Source organism: Dama dama, chromosome 33, assembly GCF_033118175.1.
Source record: "Dama dama isolate Ldn47 chromosome 33, ASM3311817v1, whole genome shotgun sequence".
NCBI classification, from domain to species: domain Eukaryota; kingdom Metazoa; phylum Chordata; class Mammalia; order Artiodactyla; family Cervidae; genus Dama; species Dama dama.
The window spans coordinates 24,583,230-24,606,761 of record NC_083713.1 but is presented as its reverse complement, the minus strand read 5'-3'; positions in this window follow the sequence as shown (position 1 = coordinate 24,606,761).

Here is a 23,532-nt window from a genome sequence, read left to right as displayed (position 1 = left end):
AACGGTACATAGAAGGTGATGAATTAATACTGCTAACCTACTGGTTGGTTGATTCACACTTAATGAATGGATATATAGGTAGTTCTCTGTTCATTTCCCAAGGCTGTCATAACACACCGCCACAATCTTGATGGCTTAAAACAACAGAAATGTTATCCTCTCATAGTCATGGAAGATAGAAATCACAAGTCTCTGTACCAAAGATGGAGTAACAGGGACCAGATTTATCTTCCTGCTTGAAACAATAAAAAGACAAAATATGTAATACAATAGTTCTCAAGACACTGGGCAGCAGGCAATGAAGCACAATAATTCCTGAGAGAAGGGAAACAATGAGGTAAGCCCTGTGATTTTCCAGCTTACTCTTCTGCCTCAAAGAGATTCCAGGCTGTGGTGAGGACAAGGAGGACCCAAGCGGAGCCCGCCAGGCACCTTGAACTGAGGAGATAGAGCAGAGAGCCCAGAGATCAAGGTGAGGGAAGTCTACAGGGCCGAGTACTGGGGAGAAGAGAGCTGCACAGAGGGAGACCCTGGGGAGCTGGAGCGTATCGCCCTCAAGTATTCAGCAGTGTTGATCAACGCATGTGTAAGAGGAAACTGCTGAAGCTGGGGGAAAACACATCCAAAAGGACTAAAGGGAACAGCGGGCCCTGCTCACACAGGGCCGGGAGTAGTGCTGTTGCCAACAGCCAGAATGGAAAAACTTGTAATTCACAAAGCATCGGATAGAACACTGAGGAAGGTCTTGCCTCAATATGGAAAGTAATGATCTCCAGACTGAGGCCAGCTCTGGAATCACTAACAAATTATAAATGCAAGACCTGAGAGGATCGTACAGCTTTCAAACAACTGTATCCCAAAATAAAGTTCAAGGTAAAATTGATAATGTTTGATCAATGATTACCAGAAATGTAAGGAAGTAGGATGACATGCCCTTTATTTGGAGAATTATCAGCCCATTGAAACTGACCCTGAACAGATACAGATGTTAGAATTAGCATAAGAAAATATTTAAAACAGTCATTATAACTGTATTTCATATGTTTAAAAAGTAAGTACAGATATGGAAAATATTTAAAAGCCCAAATTGAACTTCTAGAGATGAAGAGTATAACTGAGATGAAAAATACATCAGAAATGGCTGACAGCAGATTAGACACTGTTGAAGGAAAGATGAGCAAACTTGAAGGCACAGCTATAGAAACTATTCCCAATACAACATGTACAATAAAGAGAATCCAAACAAAAGAAAAGAACATCAGTGAACTATGGGACTACTTCAAGCAGCATAATAAATATAAAATTGGAGTACCCCAAAAATAAATGAAAAGGGGGGAGAAAGAAAAAGAAAAATATGTAAAGAAAAAATAGCTGAAAGTTACCAAATTTGATGGAAAAGAATCACATGAAAGTTCAAGAAGATCAATGAACAAGCACAAGAAACATGAAGAAAACTATACAAAAGGTAAACCATAATCAAATATCTCAAAACTAGTGATAAAGAGAAAAATCTCAAAAGCAGCCAGAGAAAAAAGGCATTTTATGGACAGAAAAAACATAAGAATTATTATAGACTTCTTTCAGAAACAACACAGAAAAGAAAACAGTGGCGCAACATTAACAGTGAAAGAAAAAATTGTCAGCTAGAACTATACCCAGTGAAAAATCTTTCAAAAATAAAGGTAAAATAAAGAAACTTTTCAACATATAAAAACTGAAACAGTTCATCACTAGCATTAAGAAATGTCAAAAGAATTCCTTCAGGCAAAATAAAATGGTACCAGGTGGAAATATAGGTCTATGCAAAGAAATAAATAATAAAGAGTGCATTAAGAAATGGTAACTACATAGCTAAGTAGATGCATTTCTTATTATTTAAATCTCTTTGAAAGATCATTGACTGTCTAAATAAAAAATAATACAATATACATATGCATAGAAAAAACACACAACAGGCAATAACAGCATGAAAAATTGGGAGAAATGAAATGAAAAGTATACTCTTTTCAGGTTCTTGTTCCTAAAGAGGTAAAATATCATTTGAAGGCAGACTGTGGTAAAGGAAAGATGCATACTAGAAGCCCTAAAGCAATCACTAAAATAACAAAGAATTAATGCTAATAAACAAACAAAGGAGATTAAATGGAGCCATAAAAATACTGAAGTAATACAAGGACACTAGAAATAGAAAAGTGGACCAGATGAGACAAATAAAAACAAACAGCAAAATGACAGACTTAAACCAAATCATTTCAATAACCCCATGAAATATAAATAGTCTAACCAGGGGTTGCCAACCTTTTTCTGTTAAGAGCCAGGTTTGGTGGCCACATGGGTTTCTGTGGCATATTTTTGTTTTGTTTTGTTTCAAAGATGTTTAAATCATAGAAACTATTCTTAGCCTGGAAGCTGTGCAAAAACAGGTGGCAAATTTGGCCCACAGGTTGCAGTTTGCCACCCTCCTGTCTAAGCATTCCAACTAAAGGCAGAGATTTTCAGATTGGATAAAAAAGCAAGATCTTATTCTGTCTGCTGCCTACTGCACTTTAAATATAAAGACACAAATATTAATAGATTAAAAGTAGAAGGATGGAAAAGGATATACCATGCTCAAAAGAAAGCCAAAATGAACACATTCATATCAGACAAAATTGATTTCAGAACACAGAACACCACAAGGATAAATTATTTTTTAATCATAAAGGGATCAATTAAGAAGATATAACATTTATGCTCCTGATGAAAGAGCTTCAAAATACATAAAGTAAAAACTGAGAGAACTGCAAGAAGAAATAGACAAATTCACAGTTATAGTCAGGAAGTTCATCACCTCTCTCTCAATAATTGATAGAACATGTAGACAGAAAATCAGCAAGGATATAGTAGACTTGAAAATACTGTCACCCAAATTGACATTTATAGAACAGTCTACTCAACAACAGAAGAGTACACGTTATTCTCAAGGGCACATGGGACATTTACCAAGATAGATAATATACTAGGCCATATACTAAGTCTCATATATTTAAAAGGATTTAAGTCATACAAAGTATTTCTCTGATCACAATAGAATTAAATTAGAAATCAGTAACAGTAAGATAACCAGAAAGTCCCCAGATATTTGGAAACTAAATATTTCTAAATAATCCATAGACCAAAGAAGAAAACAAACAGGAAATTCTAAAGTATTTTAAATTGAATGAAAATAAAAATGCAGTATATTTATGGGAAGCCACTAAGGCAGTACTTAGGGGAAAAAACTTACAGCATTTTTCAATTTGGTTGAAAAGGACATATTCTTTGAAAGACACAAACTACTAAAGCTTAGTCAAAAGAAATGGATAACCTAAATATCCTTGTATTTATCAAACAACTAAAAAACTGAATTTGTAGTTAAAAACTTTCCTATATAGAAAATTCCAGGCCTAATTGTTCACTGGCAAATTCTACTAAAAATTTAAGAAATATGCTATAAATGGACCTTGAAAACATTATGTTGAGTGAAAGCTGCCAGTCCGAAAAGACCATATTGTATAATTCCATTTATATGAGATACCGAGAATAGGCAAATTTATAGATATAGATTAGTGGTTGTATAGAGACAGAGGAAAGGGGATAGTTTTTTGAGGGGGAACAAATGCTCCAAGTATAGTGTGGTGAAGTTGTTGAGTTGTATGCTTTAAATGGGTGAATTGCATGATATGTGAGTTGTGTGCTAAGAAAAAAACTATAACACTTCCTGACACCATGTGTGTGCTAAGTCGCTTCAGTCATGTCCGACTCAGTGTGACCCTATGGACTGTAGCCTGCTAGGCTCCTCTGTCCATGAGATTCTCCAGGAAAGAATATCTCAATAAAACTGTTTAAAACAAGATTTAAGGAAGAAATAGTACCAACCTGTATAAGAAATAAAGACTATATGAGACCACTGTCTTTCGTAAACATAGATGCAAGAATTTTGAACAAAATGATAGCAAATCAAATTCAATAATACATAAAAAGATAATATACCATATCAGTAGGGGTTTTTTCTAGGAATGCAAGGTTGGTTTAACATTAGAAAATTAATCAACGTATTAACAAAGTAGAAATGAAAAAACCACATGACCATCTTAATACACATAAAAAATTGTTTGACAAAATCCAACATTGACTTCTCACAAAAATTCTTAATAAACTAGAAAGGGGAGGAAACTTCCTTAATTTGATAAAGGCATCTATGAAAGGCCTACAGTTAACATATTTAGTAATAAAGACTGAATTTGGGGCTTCCCTGGTGGTCTTGTGGTTAAGAATTTGCCTTCCAATGGAGGGAACATGGGTGTGAGACTGGTCTGGGAAGATCCTGCATGCTATGGGGCAACTAAGCCTGAGCATCAGCAAGTCACAACTTCTGAAGCCCATATGCCCTAGAGCCTGTACTCCACAAGGGAAGCCACATAATGAGAAGCCTGTGCACCACAAGGAGAGAGTAAACCCCCTCTTGCCGCAACTGGAGAAAGCCCAAGTGCAGCAAGGAAGACTCAGTGCAGCCAAAATAAAATACACAAATCTTTTTTTTTAAAAAAGACTGAATTCTTTCCCCTAAAATCAGGAACAAGACAAGAATGTTTGCTCTTGCCACTTCTATTTAATATTATAATGAAGGTTTTAACTAGTGCTATCAGCCAAGAGAAAGAAACAAAAGCCATCCTGATTGAAAAAAGAAAAAACCTTCTTTTTGCCTTCATTTACAGTGTTTGTCTTCATTAACAAACACTGTAATTGTTTACGGAGATTCAATGGAATCTACAAAAAAGTTATTAGAACAAGATAAATAAATTTAATGACACTGCAAGATACAAGATTAGTATATAGGCATATTTGATTGTATTTTACTTTTGCAGATATTATATTTTTTACAAATTGAAAGTTTGTGGCCACCCTTCACTGAGCAAAACTGTTGTTTCCATTTTCCCCACATCATTTGCTCACTTCATGTTTCTGTGTTACGTTTTGGTAATTCTTGCAATATTTTGAACTTTTTCATTATTAGATTTGTTGTGGTAATTTGTAATCAGTAATTGTTGATATTACTATTATAATCAATTTTTTGTTTTTCATTTTTAAATTAAGATGTACTTTTAAAAAAGACACTATTATTGTGCAACTAACAGAGTATTATATAGTGTAAACATAACTTTTATATGTACTGGGAAACCAAGAAATTCAGGTGACTTGCCGAACTGTGATATTCACTTTGTTGTGGTGGCCTGGAACTGAACTCACAATCTCTGAGGTGTGCCTACATAAAGATCAATTGAATTTTTACATACTAACAATAAAGATTTGGAAATTTAAAAAATACCGATAATTTAATTTAATGAAATAAAAACGTCAATAAGACATAGTGGATTCAATTTATAATCTACTTAGCAATAAGTATGAAATGATATATGATCTGTACACTGAAAACTAAAGTGTTGCTGAGATAAACTGTAAAAGACTTTAATAAATAGAGGAAAATACCTTGTTTGTGGTTTGGAAGACTCAATATTCTTTTTTTTTTTTTTTTTGGTGTCTTCCCTTTTATTTACTTATTTATTTCATTTATTTTTATTTCATTGGAGACTAATTATTTTACAATATTATAGTGGTTTTTGCCATACACTGACATGAATCAGCCATGGATTTACATGTGTTCCCCATCCCGATCCCCCCTCCCATCTCCCTCCCCATCCCATCCCTTCAATATTCTTAAAATGTTACTTCTTTTCAAATTTTCTATAGATTGAATACAATCTCAATCAAAACACCAGCTTACTTTTTTGAGGATAGTAATAGGATGAGTCTAACATTTGTATGGATATGTAAATGACTTAGAATAGCCAAAATAAGTTTGAAAAAGAAAAACATAGTTGGAGAACTACTGCTACCTCTTATTAAAGCCTATTATAAAAATAGAGTAATTAAAACGGCATGGTACTGGTGTAAAGATAGACAAATAGATCAATGGAACAGAATAGAGTCCAGAAAACAGATTTTGTTACATAAAGAAAACTGATTTTTGACAAATGGACAAAATATTTGAACCGACACTTCAGAGAAGCCCAATATCAGTAGTCATTAGAGAAATAAAAGTTAAAGTCACATAGATATTGCTATACATTTTATTAAAGAGGCTAAAATTAAAACAGCTGACCATATCAAGTGTTGGTCAGGATGCAGAGGAACTGGAACTCTCAGATATTGCTGGTGTTAATTTAAAAAGGTACAGCCACTTTGGAAAACAATTTGGCAGTGTAACCCAGCTATATATTCTTAAGCATTTATCTAGTAGAAAGAAAACATGTCCATACTGAGGGTATATATAAATGTTCACAGCAGTTTCACTCATAACAACAACAAAAAAAACAACTGAGAACAAGCAAAGTGTTCACCAACCAGTGTGATAAATAAACTATGGTATATACATATAATGGAATGTTATTTGATAATAAAAAATTACTGATACTTGCAAAAACATAGGTGAATCTCAAAATCTTTCTGAGTGAAAGAAGCTAGATACAGAAAAAGAGTACATAATAAATGAGCTGAGTACATAATAAATGAACTATATAAATAGTGTAATTTATATAAAACTCTAGAAAATGCAAACTAAGCTATGGTGACAGAAAGTATTTTTCAGTGGCTGCCTGGGGAAGGAGGAACCGGGAAGTGTGGGAGGAAGGGCTTACAAATGGGCATAGGGAAAGTTTGAGGGTGATGGCTATGCTTACTACCTTGACTATTATGATGGTTTCACAGGTGGATACAAGCTTTAAAACTGTATACTTTAAATCATGTAATTATATAAAATAAATAGTACAATTACACCTCTTTAGACTGTTTTTTAAAAGTGATAGAAAAGTTAGTGGAATAATGAAAGACTGAAAACAAATGCACCTTTGATCCTGGTTTCCATGACAGATATCTAGCTTGCCTTGATCCCAACTTTGCAGCCTCACATGGGGCCCTGGGTCATTCGTCCCCTTTCCCTACTGCAGGTCACTCTTGTGCTGCTTCATTTTGGCTCACTCTGCACACATTTGTATGATATTTAAAGCATTTATAAGGAACTGTGAATGAACAGTCTGTTAAGTGACACATGAAAGTGATTTGCATAAGAATAGACTCCTGTTAGACAAGGGGTAGGGAGTGACAAATTGATGTGTCTTGCTCCTGGTTTCAGCTGTGAAGGTCTTGGTAATTTGGGGGTAACCTAAGAAAGCTAGGAAATATCACCAAATCTGATCAAGACTAGGTCATATTTATACATCACTGTAGTAAATTCATGATCACTTGGTCAACTGTAGTTTGCAATGAAGTTTCTAGCTGCCATGTGTGAATGTCAAAGGTTCTCATAGAGGCAGTCAAAAGAATTTTAGGCAGTTACACTGCACCTAATTCAAATTTAAATGTTGTTTCATTATCCTTATTTTAGAAAATTTTCAATACCATTTCTAGACCTTGTAGCCAAAACTGTTGGACTTAAGAGATGGCCATCCCACTGTGCTCCCAAACATCTGGCCTGTCACCTTTGCTGAGGAGCCTTGAATGAGAAGGACATAAAAACAATGTTAACTTAGAAAAGCTCTTAGCAGGGAACTCAGGTTCATAAAAAAAGTCTGAGCTAATTTGGAATTAGAGTTAATTATGTAAAACCAATCATGACCACTATACTCCAAGCTATTTCTTGAGCACACATTTTATTTTTAGCAAAGAAAAAGGTGTTTTATAATAAGCATACTATTTCTTCTAACCATTTGATTTGCATTTTCTTTCTTCTTATTGTTTCTCAAGCCGACACAAAAAGATCACAAATGTTCCTGTTCAGCACAGCGCTCTGCTTTTGCAACAGAAGCAGGTTTTATGCAAGAGCAAGTATCACTGTGTGATTATGTGCCGCCCGCTCTAGTGTTTACCTTCACTGGGGCTGCCTGGCGATTGTCGAGCCAGTTGAAATGATTCATGGGTCTGACAGATGTCTGGTACAGCTGGATGTGTCCTTGATTATCCCAAAAGTCTGGACAGCACTGTCATTCACCATTGCCCAAATTATCTTTGTATTGACTGTGGAACCCTCTGTGACAGTGCTGTAATGGCTAATTACCCAGGATACCTTGGGTACCCACTTCATAATGGTTTAGTGGAAAAAGAAAAAGAGCATAAGGAAATGAGGGAAAAAAAATACTAAATAGACTAACATCCTGTTCTTTGCAAAGTACCCATGCTCTAGTGTGATACAGAATATGTATTTATTCGGTATCATGTAGTTTAAACTAATGAAATCCAGGACCACAATAGCAGAAGCACAAATTTCTCATGAAACACATAAGGAGAAAATAAAATGTAAAGAACCTTGACAGTGATAAATTATGGACAATAGAAGGAGCTATTAGCTGTGAGAGAACTGTATGTATAACATACTTGAGAAAGGAATGACGAGTGGCCATTTGCCCGCCTCGTATGTTGCAGGGAGAAAAAAGAACACATTCTGTTTAGCAAATCACCTCCCCACAAGTAGAGATGAGGGAGGGAAAAAGGAGGAGATTTTTAGTAAAGCTGCCTGAAGGAACAAGAATTGAAAGCTGAGGTTTCATTTCCCCCATAATGCCATAAATTAGCACATTTTGACAAACATAGCTCCCACAAAGCAGATATATATTAGGGGGAAAAAGATAAGGGAATAGAGGGTACAAAATCCCATTTTGACTTTTAGTGGAGATGATGAGATCCCAAGAGGGCAGACAAAGCAGACTGGGAACAGCTTTTCACACAAAGAATAGAGTAATTTGCCACGTTCTGTCCAGGCTGTGTTTGAATGTCACTCCTGTCTTAATTACCAGACTAACAAAGCTATTCTGTTATTCTGGAGTTGCTGCCACTGTTCCTGCAATGCAAGAGAGCAACTGGGAAGAACTGCTTACGGATCATTACTAAGCGAGCAGGTGAGGCAGGCAGCCCCTAAGGAGAGGCAGTAGTGGGGCCATGAAAGGAGAGAAAGGCAGAAGCACCCTTATGAAGACCCTCACTTGCTCTTGGGTTTTGGAGCATGTAGAGCTTAGGAGGGCAGAGCGCTTCAGCTTGGGCTGAGGTTGGGACCGCAGCGCTTCAGCTCTACAACCCTCAGTGGAATGAAGTGAAGACTGTCCCATCTCTGCCCTCCCTGGTGTGTGTCAGCCTCAAGCCACACGTGACCCATAAAACAAAGAGCACAGCCAAATCTGACCACAAAACCTTGGTTACTGAAATTCTGACTCATTAAATTGTCTTTTTAACCATGATAAAGAAGAAAGCCTTTCTCATTTTGGTCCATCGCTGAAAGCATTTCTGAAACATGTCATTCCATTCCTCTCGGTCTTTATCGGGTTATTCTTCAATGTTTCAGGGGCACTAGGATCATTCTCACCAAGGACCATGGTGGAGATGTAGATGAAGAAGGTGCAGGAGTTTGGGCTGAACGTTTCCTGAGTTCTGTGCAGCTGAACATTCGCAGCAGGGGTTGGAGAGGTGGGGGGCGGTACAGCGTTACTGTTTACATTTAAACAAGTTTGTTCCCTATTGTACCATTCTATCTGTCTTGAAAAAGACACATAGTAACAACAGTGTAGTTAATTGTGGGCTCTGGTCAGTCAGGAGTGTTTTTGTACTTAGAAAAGAAGCTTTGTATTTCAGAAACTTTTAAGTGATATGTTTATGTTTCGTTTTCCATCAGGATTTGGGTGTGATATAGCAATGACATAGTGTACTAAAAAAGAGGAAAATGCAACACAAATCTTTAGTTTTGTGACCATCCCAGCTGAATAGCAATGATCATTTATATTCACACCACTAAAATGATTAAACAAAGACAAAATTACCTGACTACATTTAATTGACAATAACCAGGATTTTATTTGGAGGAGATGGACACTGACCCAAAAGTATTCTACAAGCAAAATATTGGAATAATTATATTAAATGCCTAGTTAAGCTTAGTAAAAAAGTAAATTATTCTTATTTTGCCCCTTCTCTTTTTATAAGAATCTAAGAAAAGAATTCAAAGCTGCATATGCCTGGCTTCTCTTTCATACAGAGGTGCCGTTTATCCTAAGATAAAACATGAAAAAAGTTGCTATTAATAGAATGACTAATTCTAGGTATAATGCAAAGTTTGTCTTAAAGCTATTTTTCAAAAGATAATAATAATATCAGACTCCTGAAACTCCTGATTACATGAATAGGATTTAAATAAGAAATGAACGGAGGGTATGAAAATAAAGCAGGTGGCTAAAGCTTGAATAGGTATGTATCTATTGTAAATAGACAATAGAAATTATCTGTTAAATTGGATTTTAATTATTAAGTGTTATAAAATATATCATGTAATCATATAACTGTTTTTCTTTATGAATGCCATAGTTAAAAAATTAAAAGTATAATCTTTTAAAATGCCTTCAGTTGTAATTACTCTGAAATATTGAAAATTTCAAAATTGAAACCAGAAAATAATACTTATATATTGTTATAAAATAAGGATACTGTCTTATGAAGACAACTGTAAAAATTTACATTGATAATTATCTGTCTAGACCTAATTGCTGGAGGTAACAGGCACACATGTTTTATTCACTAACTCTGTGACAATGATGTACCAAATTCTAGAAGCAGAGGAAATACATTCCAAAGAAAGAAAAGAGAAAAGGCAACTCTGAAGGCTGACTTAACAATTTGCCATTTTAAGAGCTGAAAGCATTTCCTGAGAGCAATTATTATTAGTTACATTAAAAATTAAATCCAATGGCACAGAAAAATCTAGGCCTTGCAAACTTACATGCTTTTAGGGGCCAGGCAGGAACATAGGGCAGGTGGGGGTGTGGCAAACAGGAGTATGTCTAAACTAAAGCAGGCATTCCACCAATTGTTGCCATGTGGGAATGCAGGACAAATTTTGCCAGCTCTCTTACATTTTGAGAAAGCCTGAAAATTCATACATTAAGAGATTACAAGTCCCTGTGGTCTCATAAGTTCCTAGCCTGCGTGGGTTTGCTGAGCATCAGAGAGAGAGCTGGGCTGAGGGGGACCTCATGCCTCATTTTGGCTATTCAATAAAGAGTAAGAATCATAAAGAGTAGGATACTATCAGACATTTAGTAATACATGACCAATGACAACACTGTGCTCACGCGTTAGTTTAAGTTCAGTTGATAGTCCTTTCTCCTATCTCATACCATCTAATTCACATGTTAGAGAGACAGAGGTTCTTCTACACCGCCCACTTATAGGTTCCTCCTCTCACACTGGCCTCTGCTTTGTCTTTCCTTCCACCTCCTCTTCTGGAGGACACAACTCATTCTTCAGAGGTCAGAAAAGACTCCTAACACCCCTTTAACTGGGCTGGGACCTTGTGCCATGCCCCCCCCCTGGATCTACCTGTCCCGGACAGCATGTTCCACTGTCACAATTAAGAACATGTAATTTTTATTGTCTATCTTCCCTATGGGACCCTAACCTTCATGAGGACAAAGAATTACATCAACACCTACCTCAATGTCCAGTATGTATTTGTTGAATTAATGTTTGTAGGAAAAGAGACATTTGAATGAAGTCACATAAAATTTTGTAAATGTATCCAGAGATTATTCTTATTATTCAAAATCTTCTCTGGAGAGTCTAAATGAAAGCTATTTCTTTATCTACTGTCAAGTGACTTGTTACTTATTTCTGAGAATTCTTCTGAAGTTTCTCTGCTGAGTTGAGGAACTCAGTTTTTCTGGGATTCCTATTTCTCTTTTTCTGATATGTATAAATAATGCAGGTTTCCTAACGCCCTTTTACAAGTGCTCTACAAGATGGGAAATACTAATTGTGACAGATTGCAAAAATGGCTGCAAGTAATTTCCACCCCACTTTCATGTCCTTGAATAATCCCCTTACATATGGTTTGGTTATGTGACTCATTTTGGCCAGTGTGACCATTCAAATATGATGCAATCAGAGACTTAGGCATTAGGACATATTCTCTCTTGCTGTTCTTAAAAATTCCTGTGAATAAGCCTGGGTAAGCCTGCTGACAACATGTGGGCCAGTTACTTTCATTCTTCCAAATGCAGCCTACAGATAAACATTAGTGAGGTCATTCTAGACAAACGAGACTCCAGGTGACCTGTCATCTGGGTTCAGTTGTATGAGAACACCCAGGTGAACCCCACACAAGGATCTGCCCAGCTGAGCCCAGCCTCTATTGCTGGCCCGCAGTACTGTGAGTTAATAAATGATTGTTGTTTTAAGCTACAAGGTTTTGGAATGGTTTGTTATATGGCAAAAGCTAACAGATACACTAGATTAGAAAATCTGAATATCAATTCTCCCTTCCCCAAAACCCACATACACTCTATCACTATTAACTTCAATAAAGCTGAAACCATTCAACATGGGAAAGCAGCCTATCAGAGATAGGGAAAGCAGCCTATCAGAGATAGGGAATGCGGCTGGAAGGGACAGAGATCTCCCTATTCTCCAACAGCTTCTTTTCAGATCTCATTAACACAAGAGTGTGGGCAGCAGATCTGAGAGGGAGGGAAGAAGAGAGTAGGTGGCGGTGAGAGCCGAGCTGCTGGGAAAGCTTATACAGAGAAAAAGAAAGAATTCACTCTACTGGCATTATATCACAATATCCTTATTATATTAAAGAAATCCAGGCAAAGTTTCCAGCCTCTGAAGGCTAAAGAATGAAGCTGAGCAAATATGGGGACTATGCAGTGTATCATTTTAATACAGAGAAAACACACACATTAGATGTGTGAGCTTGCCTTTGTTTAAGGCCTTTAAGCCTCTCTTAGCATTTTTAGGAAAATGTGTTGGAAGTAACCATTTGTTACTTTCTAAAATGCTGCTCTGGAATTTTTACTATGTTTTTGTGCTGAATCTTGATACAGTAATTTACAAAAGCAAGAACCACATGAAATGTAGTATGTTGTTGCAAAGTTGGGGTAGAACAGAGTGAGTGCTCATTGAATACTTGCTTTTTACCAGGACCTTATCTCATTCAATTCTTGCAACCACCCTATGAAGTAATCTGCTTTATCTTTATTAAACAGATGAAGAAACTGAGGTCCCAAGTAACTTGGCCAAGGGCACAGTAGCTAGTATGACTATCAGTTACAGATATGGACATCAAATCTGAACCCGCTAGTTGCGTTCCCTTGGCAAGAGTACAGTAGTTTTATCATCAGCAATGACAATGATTAGTTTTATTAAGACCTTATTACATAACTGTATCACTGATCCTGTTGCTGACGCCAATTGTCTTGCTGTTCATACTGTCCGCTGAACCCAGGGTAGACAAGGTGTAAGCTAAGAGGCTGGAAGGAGACTCGAGGACCGCAGACACATTTATTCTCTCCTGGCTGACACAGCAGCTGCCATAGCATAACCTAACACAACACAAGGTCTGTCCTCTGGCACAGTGGCCATAACAGTAGACACACTATACTCTCTTCTCTCGTGTCTGACCCAACAGACACAGCCAGGACACAGCAATAATGCTGCCGCTTTCTTCATGGAGCTCATATATGCGCATCGCACAAAGTAGCCTGTGACCCAGGGAGCCCTTGTGACGTGCATGCGCAGTGCTACAAATGGTCTCAGCTGTTACATAGTCATTATTTACAAAACATGGGGCAAGAGAGCCTGAACACACCATCTTGGCTAATTTGCTCTTTCTCTACAGTAATTTTTTAAATTAAAAAATAATAGCTGAAAATTGGGAGTATATATGGCAACAATGTTCTAAGTACTTTACATATAGTAAAAATAAATGAAAAAAAAGTACTTTACATATAGTAAATAAGTTGTCACTAAAACCCTATGAAGTAGATATATTTATTATCTCTATTTTAAAAACGTTTTCATTCATTTTGTCTCCATTTTTCAAATAATGAAACCAAGACACGAAGAGGCTAAATAATTCGCCCAAAGTTGCATAATAAGTGAGGTATGAAGCAGGGAAAAAATTTAGACTTGTCAAAGCCCAACCTCTTTCTATTAAACCACATATCCTCACTTTTAGATTTCTTCCAAAATAACCAATGTATTTTGAACTCAATGGGCTTCCCATTGAACTGGTGGCTCAGTCAGTAAAGAATCTGCCTGCAATGTGCGAGACCTGGGTTCTATCCTTGGATTGGGAGGATCCCCTGGAGGAGGGCATGGCACTCCACTGCAGTATTCTTATCTGGAGAATCCCAATGGACAGAGGAGCCTGGGAGGCTGCAGTCCATGGGGTTGCAAAGAGTTGGACACAACTGAGTGACTAAGCATGGCACTATTAATACAACACCTGCTAGAGCACTGAGTCTCCAAAATGAAGGGCGATCAGCTCTCACTTAGAAATTCTTAAAGAAAGCCAGACCCATTGGAATACATTCTCTCTGAGCATCTCTCTCCTGATGCTTTTGAACTGTGGTATTGGAGAAGATTCTTGAGAGTCCTTTGGACTGCAAGGAGATCAAACCAGTCAATCCTAAAGGAAACCAGTCCTGAATATTCATTGGAAGGACTGATGCTGAAGCTGAAGCTCCAATACTTTGGCCACCTGATGCAAAGAACTGGAAAAGACACTGCTGCTGGGAAAGATTGAAGGCAGGAGAAGGGGACGACAGAGGATGAGATGGTTGAATGGCATCACCAATTCGATGGACATGAGTTTGAGCAAGCTCTGGGAGTTGGTGATGGACAGGGAAACCTGGCGTGCTGCAGTCCATGGGGTTGCAAAGAGTTGGACACAACTGAGTGACTAAACTCAACTGAGATCTCATTCCAAGGGCTGAATCCCTTTCATGGAGCATGGGGTCTGGCACATGGTAGGAGCTCAGTTAACAGGTGCTGCATGAAGTCAGTTTTACGCTACAAGTAGTAGCACAACAGTGGATGACACTATGTTGTCCTTTGGGCCTGTGGTATAAAGATATTACATTTGTTTCTTAGAGCCTCTGTATCAAAGTACCCCAGACTGGGTGATATAAAACAACAGAAATTTATTCTCACATTTCTGGAGGCTAGACATCCGAAATCAAGTTTTTGGCAGGGCCAAGCTTTCTCTGGGCTTCCCTGGTGGCTCAGTGGTAAAGAATCAACCTCCAATTCAGGAGACCTGGGTTCCATCCCTGGGTTGAAAAGATCCCCTGGAGAAGGAAACAGCAACCCGCTCCAGTAGTCTTGGTTAGGAAAGCCCATGGACAGAGGAGCCTGGTGAGCTACAGTCCATTGTGTAGCAAGAGTTGGACACAACTTAGCAACTAAGCCACCACCGTGCTCTCTCTGAAAGCTTTAAAGGAGGAGTCTTCCTTGCCTTTGCATAGCTTCTGGTTGTTGGCATTCCTTGGCTTGTGGTAGCATAACTCCAACCTTTGCCTCCCACTTCACATGGCAGTCTTCCTTCTGTGTGTGTCTATGTCCAAATTTTCTAATTTTATAGGCACACCAGACATATTGGATTCAGGGTCAAACTCTAATCCAGTGTGACCTCATTTTAACTCACATATGTAAAGACCCAAATTCCAAATAAAGTAATATTCATGGGTTCCAGGTGGACATGAATTGGTGGCAGGGAACTATTCAACCCAGTATGAATAATTTAAGAATTTAAAATGTGTTGTTACTTACAGGGACCAACATCAGAGAGGGCTGAATCAAACATTGCTGGTCAAGCCTGGGAAGGGTCTCACTCACCCCTAACAAAACAGGCCTCAAACTCCTTTAGGAATAGGAAATTTTAAATGTCAAAACACCTATGAAGGTAAAACATGGTAGATTCTGTCAGCTGTAATATCTTACTGTGAATCTCTCTCCTCTGAGAGCTGATTTGGATAAGGAACATGGAAAAAAAGCACAAATCCTAAAGGAGGAGGTTGTAGGTAAATGCTACTGGGCAAGAAAAGGAGATACAGTTGCCAGACGCAGAAAGCATGGATCAGTTCAGTTCAGTCACTCAGTCGTGTCTGACTCTTTGAGACCCCATGAACCGCAGCACGCCAGGCCTCCCTGTCTATCACCAACTCCCGGAGTTCACCCAAACTCATGTCCATTGAGTCGGTGATGCCATCCAACCATCTCATCCTCTATTGTCCTCTTCTCCTCCTGCCTTCAATCTTTCCCAGCATCCCAATGAATCAGCTCTTTGCATCGGGTGGCCAAAGTATTGGAGTTTCAGCTTCAACATCAGTCCTTCCAATGAACACCCAGGACTGATTTCCTTTAGGATGGACTGGTTGGATCTCCTTGCAGTCCAAGGGACTCTCAAGAGTCTTCTCCAACACCACAGTTCAGAAACACCAATTCTTCCGTGCTCAGCTTTCTTTATACTCCAACTCTCACATCCATACATGACTACTGGAAAAACCATAGCCTTGACTAGACAGACCTTTGTTAACAAAGCAATGTCTCTGCTTTTTAATGTCCTGTCTAGGTTGGTCATAACTTTCCTTCCAAGGAGTAAGTGTCTCTTAATTTCATGGCTGCAGTCACCATCTGCAGTGATTTTTTGAGCCCCCCAAAATAGTCAGCCACTGTGTTCACCGTTTCCCCATCTATTTGCCATGAAGTGATGGGACCAGATGCCATGATCTTAGTTTTCTGAATGTTGAGCTTTAAGTCAACTTTTTCACTCTCCTCTTTCACTTTCATCAAGAGGCTCTTTAGTTCTTCTTCACTTTCTGCCATAAGGGTGGTGTCATCTGCATATCTGAGGTTATTGATATTTCTCCCGGCAACCTTGATTCCAGCTTGTGCTTCATCCAGCCCAGCGTTTCTCATGATGTACTCAGCATATAAGTTAGACCCATGCCAAGATCAAAGAGACAATAACTTTGGAACAAAAGGCAGCTACAGAAGAGAGCTTTCTGATGGTAATTGGTAGAGGCATCTGATTATGAGTAGAAAGCCCTACCACTCACCAAGGGCTGGTATAAAGTCAAAATCTCTGCAGATGTTACAGAAAATCTGAGAAAACCATTTGGAATGAGTACAGTAGATCAGGAACCTAAGGCAGGGTATGCATCTTAGGAAATGCATGGGGTTTCCTAGGAAAGTTGCGATGTATTTTCCTATTTTTTCCTACTCTTAACACCAGGCACCCAGCGAAAGGTCTGCCTTCCTAGCAGATTAGATGCCATACTGTGCTTGGGAAGCCAAAGAGCAAAGTGAAATAATCCTGCTTAAAGCTCTCCCAGGCAGGATGAAGAAGCTATACATAGTCACCACACCCTGGGGGCAGTGCCCTGGCTTGGGTACTACAGCAGAGTAAGGAGGATTTGATTGGCCCCGAGGTGGAGGCTGGGAGAGGCAACTTCCCTCAGGTGGTGGTCTCCCCAGACCACCTCTGGGAGACATCGGGGAGTGGGGGTGGCAGAAAGGACATAGGTGAGGAGTGGGCTTAGCTGTGTGGCCTTGTGTGAGTTATTCACACTGTTTGAGTTTCCCCAGTGAAAAAACTTAAATGAAAATATTCATGCAACACTGCCTTTCCAGGCACATAGTACATGCTCAAAAATTGTTCTCTTCCACTTTCTTGATCATGGAGTTTATTTTTCACATAAACCTGTGCTAGTGATCTAAGCTTCTTTAGCTAAGTTCAGAAACGTTAAGCTTAATCATAACTTTGTTTGTTTTGTAAAAACTCTTGATTCATTGGGGCCTAAACTTTCATTATGATTTTAATTTAAGGACCTAAATTGGGTACTTGGCAGAGGCAGAGTAAAATAGGCTGCTAAATCCATGCTGCTAGGATTTAAATTTTGATAAATGCATAGCTTTTATGTTCTCAGTTCAATTTTGCTCTGTTCTGCATTGTAGAATATTTTTTAAAAAATAAATGCTCTATTTTAAAGGAAAATTTCTCCTTTGCATTTGGATATTGTTCTACAGGGTTAGGCAGTGGGTGCAGACATGAAATAATCGCAGAGGTAAATTTGGTGATACTGTTAATGAAGAGTTTAAAAATGCTAATTAAGCTCTTTATTTAACCACTTGCAACTTTCCTCAGGGTGGTTACAATACCAATGATTAAAAGTTGCAAAGGTCTTGTAAACTGCTCTGGGTGATGTTTTTTTCAATAATGCAAATGATTTCTCCAGCTCTTGTGGCATCATTTAAAAATGAATTTTGATTACATCTAAGCTTATAAAAAAGGAATCATAAATGTGCTCATTTCCCACAGTGAAAGGGGACAGGGAAGGAAAAGAGTAAAAGAATACATCACATTTCTAAGTAAGCAGTCACAAAAGACCTTTAAATAACTCAACTTCCCACCATATTTTATTGTCTTCTTTCTGTTTTACAGCATTATCTACCATAGAAATGCAGGGAGATTTGTAAAACACTATAGCATTTAAGTCATTACATTTTATAGCTAATTTCTAATGTGGATTTGATTTTTTACGAGCAGAAAAAGAATCTAATTTGCATTAGTGACAGTAACTAGAGAAATTTAACACCTGGCCCTGGTTGTACCAGAAATTGAATATTAGGTACTTGGGTGCTAAAAACCCACTCAGATCTTCAAGGGGGATTTTTCATTTATTTATGTACTGCTCTCATGTTTATCATTATAAAACTGTTCACATTATGATGGAGGAAAACTCACTGCCTGCAAATTCTGGATATACATTTTTCATCCTTTGCAACAGAAACAGAATTATTTACCCATTAGCAAGAACACATCCTGAAAAAAAGCACCACCATTCCATGCATGTAAAAAAAAAAATTACAGCAGCACTGCGTGAGAAGCTTTGACTCCTGCTGGCCTTTCCCATCTCCCCCACACTTCCAGTTTCTCAAGTCTCCCTTTATTTTCTCTTCCAGACTTCCCCTTCCCAGCCCCCTTCATGCCCGTCGCTGTTTCCCAGTTAGAAGCTTGAGTGCAGTGTATCCAAGCAAAATTAAACCTCTGCTAAGAAGATCACATTGTTGTTACAGAGCAATCCATATGTTTATAAAGTGTAGAAAATTAGGAACTGCAAAAGAGGCAAAGCTGGTGTTAAATGATATGGGAAGTGACACTTTACATAGCCAGTTACAATTAACACATTGATGGCATTTTGCTGGCTCCTTGCAGTGATAATGCTGTTGTCAAATGTGTTTAGTGCACCAAATCTCCTGGAGCCTTCAGCCAGGCAGCGCGCTTTTGACAGATTGAAGGTTCGAGGATAGGCTATCATGACAGATGGAAACTGGCACCGATGTTCAGCTTTCGCCGATCACAGGGGACCTGCCCCCCTTATTCTGCAGGGCTCGGCTCTGCAACCTTCCCCCTACTGATGAAAGCAGGGGATGGCATTGTTAAATAGTGCATCTGTGTGAGTTAGACTCCTCTGATGAAAGCATAAGGCAGACGCGCTGTGAAGCAAAAGACAGCCTCTGCTTTAACTGCATTTTAGATAGACTTGAAGAAGACCCCAGGGAGCTGGGAGAAAACTTTGGTAAATTTCAGACAAAAACAGAAAAAAGGCCACCCGTTAATTTCTTTTCTTCAAAGAATATAAAAATACATCTCTGGTAATAAGAATCTCAATCAGTGACTTTCATATATGTTCCCCAAGCTAGCATTCTTTACGAGGTTGTGTGGTATGTTTTTCTTCTCTTACTATCATTATTTTCTTGATATTAATCAACTAATTTCCAAACAATCCAAGGAAATCCATAAGGAGGTGCCCAGGGGCAGTTGTGAATAGTTGACTTGTTGGAAATTAACTCAATTACTCTGAGACATTCTTCTTGACACTGGGCTGGGTTCTTGAATCTTGGTTTTAAAATCCAGGGCAGGGGCAGACAGAGCTTTATAGAGCTGGGCATATATGGGCAGATAATATAGTTAATTAACCTTTCACCCTCTCCCACCAACCCCGTTTTAAAGGAAAACATCAGTCATTTTATTTTGAAAACCCATCTATTTCATAGGCTTTCTCTTTTGCTCCTGTAGTTCTTCTCCTTGCTGACAAATTCCTCTTTAATTTCCTTAAACAGGCTGAAGAGCTCTCTTTCTTTGCAGTCTTAATCTTCAATTCTGCTCTTGCCCATTACAGGTTGGGAGTAGCAAGTACTGCAGCCCATTTGAGGTATGATAATCAGCTGATTAGCTAGTGGAGTCGTTTTCCCTGAGGCTCTTTTGTGTGAAAAATCCTCACACTCAATTGACATGTGGACATCATAAAGCTGATGAAATGCAATTGTAATGAACAAGAGGGAGCGGCATCTGCAGCCGTCTAAATGAAGGACCCTTCCCTCTTGCCATGCTAATTCAGAAAATCTGCTCTTAACGTGTACTCCCTCTGGATTCCAAATCGAGGCATATCTCCATGAATGCATATTCAAGAAGTGAATTAGCCTCTATGGCAAGTGAACGCCTAGCTTGGCCAGACTGATTCTAATTTCAAGACAGATTATATTGCATCAACTGTAGTAATGATCTGACAGTTCATTTGTGATGAGAGTCCTACAGTCAGGTTTATTGCACGGACAGACACAGGTGCGTGGAGAGAACCAGCAAAACCCCTCCGACAAGACCAAAGGTTGCTTTGCTGTCAAATTCTTTCAGCCAAAATAGCCCAATGAAGGAGAAAATAGGTACTGCATTAAAAAAATTAATGTGTCCTTATATTTAAATCTTGGTTGTAATGGTGGTCAATGGGTATTCCTTTCTCTATTATAGGATCATGTACACTTGGCAGTCATTAAATTAGGAAAGAGGTAAGCCTTCCTGCCCACACCCTTTTCAGAAAACTATATTACTTGCTAAGAAATTTCCAAGTGAATATAACTTGGCGTACAAGGTTTTTTTCCCCTAAATTGAATTTCATAGGAATCAGTTTGCAGGAGAAAAACTGTGCAGTATTAGGGAGAGAAGCTGTTCATTTCCACTGCCTGCTCTGTGACAGCTGCTAATACAATATGACAGGTTTGTTCATCACTATTTTGGATCACCTTTGGGTTTTCTGTACTACTCTTTCTATTAATACATGCTAATTAATGACAGTAAGGAACACTCGCCTTTGTATTGAAAAGCTCAAAGCACTTTCCAGACATTGATTTATCTTTGGAGTTAGATAGAGGGCGGGTATTAGCTTGCTATTTTCTCTCTTTTTTTTTTTTGTCCCAGAGGTGGAAATAGAAGGGTGGTGATGAAGTGACTTGAGCAAGGTCACACTGCAAGTCAGTCCCAGATCTCAGCCTTGAACTCATTCTCACCCTTCTCCACAGCTTTAGACACAGAAAACACCCCAGGGAAAGGTATTGCTAATCCAGCATTAAGGAGACTCCTTCATAAGCATTGCTAATAAATACAGCACATGCCTTAAAAGCAAATGAACAAGACAAGCTTAATAAGAACTGTTGTTAGTACCTGGCAAGCCACCCAGCATCTGCACAGTTCACACAGAGGTCCTTGTCAAGGAGCTGCATTTCTGAGATTACAGTCTCTTTATGCTTCTCTTCTGAACTCATACTGACCTTCATCTATAGCCTTTCAATTCGGGGTAACCCAGTAATGGGGCACCACGTCTCTGTGGACACAATAATTCCCTCCAGTATGTTTGGAGGCAAAATTTGGGGTGTCTGATGAGAGCTGTCACTGCATAGCTCCTCTTCTAGAGATCAAGAGTTACTCAGGAGATCACTGTCTGTCCAGTGTGGGCAAAGCAGTACAGACACTTCAGGGGAGTCAGAAGAAAGAGGCAAGTTCATTGCCAAAGGCAAAAGTTCCAAACATTCACATACAATAAAGACAGATTTTTGTTGAGTTGCTAACTCTTTTGTGACCCCATAGACTGCAGCCCACCCAGCTCCTGTGTCCGTGGGATTCTCCAGGCAAGAATACAGGAGCGGGTTGCCATTTCCTCCTCCAGGTGATCTCCTGACCCAGGGTTCAAACCCATGTCTCCGGCATTGTAGACGGATTATTTACCATGGACGAAGGCACATACGCAGCTCCCAATTCACCTGCTGTTTTCCCAAATCTGCTTGTAAATGAGTTGTTTCAAATTCACAATTCATTTTTCCAAGGAAACTGAGTTCTAAGTGATGGTTAGGTCCTCAGGCCAGCTATCAAAGCCATATTTAACCTACCACGTGGCTGAATACACTACTATTAGTAACACATACAAGTGTGGCTGAAAGAGTCACTGCTACCTTTGAACTCTGAGATCGGGTGCCATGTATTCAAATCTCTGCTCTCCTATTTACCACCCTGGGACCCTGAACAAGTATTTCATCTCTCTAAGCCTCAATTTTCTCGTCTATATGAGGGGTTGATAATAATACTTCATAAACTTGTTGTTATTAATAGGATTAAATGGAACAAGACAGAGTAAAATATTTGACTGGATCCATAGCAAGTGTTCACTAAATGCCAGGTAGGAATAAAAAATTTGTTTCCATACTTTATTTTGAGCTTATGTGTCTCAAATTTATTGCTGATATCCCTCATACCCCACTCCAAGGGTAGTAAGGGGCTTGTGGCACTTTTTTTTGTTGTTGTTGAAGAAGGGATCTTCCTCATTTATAAAGAGAAATTATTATAGCCTGGGGTCGAGAGCTAGATTCTAAAGCCATAATGGGGTCAAGTTCTGTCCCTGCCACTTACCAGTTGTGTGACTTTGGGCAGATTACTTAGTCTGTCTAATCCTCATCTGCAAAATGGGAACATTTTTAGTACATATCTCACAGTACTGTGGTAAATATTAAGTTAACATATGCAAAGTGCCATACTTACAAGTACAATACAAGTAAACAGAGCTATTACAGGGATACCATGGCCTGTCTTTGGCCATGATAAATGAGCAGGAAACCAAGGCCTGGTTGGGGATTGATGACTATCTTAAGTTTACTGTTAGTAAGTAATGATCTGGAACTCCAGGTTGGTCTTCTAATCCCTAGTATCATGCTCTTTCCAGGTCATGGTGTTCCCTCTACCAAATGCCCATGAGGTACCCTGGAGTGTTAGTTAACATTTATTGACCACCCAGTGGATGTTCAACACCAAACTGATTCCTAGAGAGTGTCCTGAAAGGGACAAGTTATGCCCTAGACCCTAAATCAATAGATGGCAAACTACAGCCACAGGCCACATCAGAATATCATCTGTGTGAAATTAAAAGATGCTTGTTCTTTGGAAGGAAAGCTATGACAAAACTAGACAGCATACTAAAAAGCAGAGACATCACTTTGCCAACAAAGGCCTGTACAGTCAAAGCTGATTTTTCCAGTATTCATGTACAGATGTGAGAGTTGGATCATAAAGAAGGCTGAGTCCTGAACAATTGATGTTTTGAACTGTGGTGCTGGAGAAGACTCTTGAGAGTCCCTGGGACTGCAAGGAGATCAAACCAGTCAATCCTTAAGGAAATCAACCCTGAATATGCATTGGAAGGATTGATGCTGAAGCTGAAGCTCCAATACTTTGGCCACCTGATGTAAAGAGCTGACTTGTTGGAAAAGACCCTGATGCTGGGAAAGAATGAACGCAGGAGGAGAAGGGTG